This window comes from Aplysia californica, unplaced genomic scaffold (genome assembly GCF_000002075.1).
Source record: "Aplysia californica isolate F4 #8 unplaced genomic scaffold, AplCal3.0 scaffold00464, whole genome shotgun sequence".
Classification (NCBI taxonomy): domain Eukaryota; kingdom Metazoa; phylum Mollusca; class Gastropoda; order Aplysiida; family Aplysiidae; genus Aplysia; species Aplysia californica.
This window is the reverse complement of record NW_004797734.1, coordinates 517,304-518,902: the sequence shown is the minus strand read 5'-3', so window position 1 is coordinate 518,902 and position 1,599 is coordinate 517,304.

Below are 1,599 nucleotides of genomic sequence, written 5' to 3'. Positions count from 1 at the left end.
TTATTACCATTGTTATTATTATTATTATCTTTGTTATTATTGTAGTTTTTGCTGTGGTTGTTGTTACTATAATTATCATTATTAAGAGTTGCCTTATATGTACATATCACTATTTCTACTCAGATGTAGATTCTACTTTCTCTAGGGTATTTGCCCATGTTATGAATACAAAACTAATGAACATGTAAAACTTTATATTTCTATTTCTTTTCATGTACACAAAACTCGTGGTGGCTCTCGTGGCCTAGAGGTTAAGGTGTTCGTCTCTCATTCAATAGGTCCCTGGTTCGAATCGGATACCGACGGAAAATGTTCTTCTCTAAAATGTTCTCCTTTTACACCCTTTCCTACTCTAACAATGTTCTGTTGTCTGCTTTCGTCTCAACTTTCTGCCCCCACCCCCTCTTATCCTTTGCCCCCTCCTCTGTGCGCCTGGCTCTTTCTGCAGGCTTTCTACTACTACTGTTTCTCCTTGGCCCCTTCTTACTGCTGTCTTTCAACCACACCCCTGATCTTACGGTAGGAAAGATCTACACGTAGCTGTCTCGGACAAGGGTGAAAAACGTCGAAGGTCCCATGTGTAAGCTGCGCATGTTAAAGATCCCTTGGTGTTCCAAAAATCGATAAGAGTAGGCTTCGACCGCCACCGGGGCAAAATTCAAAAATTCCTACCAACTGAATATAATTAAGGTGTCCCGCACGCTCATATGACCTTATGCAGTTGCGAGCGCCGTAGAACACTTTCACCCCCCCCCCCCTTCCCCCCGCTCCACTCATGTACATGTAAGACTTCGTATTTCTATTCCTGTACACAAAACTTATGTACATGAATCCATTTTTCTACTTATGTACATGTAAACACAACTCATTCCAAACCGCGCCCTATCCCCTCCCGAGGGGGTGGGGTGCAATGCTACTGACTGACGTGCCTTTAGGCCATTCCCAAAGGCGGGACATTAACATGTTCTTATGCTCTGCAGAATTGTAAATGGGCTGATTCATCAATGCCATTCTCATAACTGTGCCTGAACTGCAACAGGGAACAGCTGCTTTTTCTTTCCTAATCCTTACTATCGTCATGTTCCTCTACTGTGCTTGTCACACTCTTGTGACCCGATATTTCCGGGGTGCCTTAATAGTCGAAGCAGACTTTGTGCCGTTGAAGCTAGAGAGGTGAGCAGAGTAAGCCTGATTCCCTGCATGGACTTCTCTGGTGACATCCACGCCTTGGCGCTCCTATGACCTAATGCAGTTGCGAGCGCCGTACAAACGCGACGCAAAACAAACCGCGCGCTCATCGTTTTAAACAATGTTCTCATTAACGACATTTTCTAGTGCTCATTTGCCTATCAGTCTGTAGTTTTGGTCAGTTTTACGACGCTTGCAACAAAATCAATAAGCCATACAAGAGTCAAAAGCCAGAGCCAGAGGTTTTACCAGAGAGTAACACGAACAAAATAGGGGAGGGGAGTTTAGGACGATATATATTTTGACAGTTTAGGAGGAGCAAATCACACAAGAGCACTCGCCAACCACCCATAGTCAGTCTATATCTATCACTATTTCATTTTTCCTGAACTTTGCAACCTCTCTCTCCGT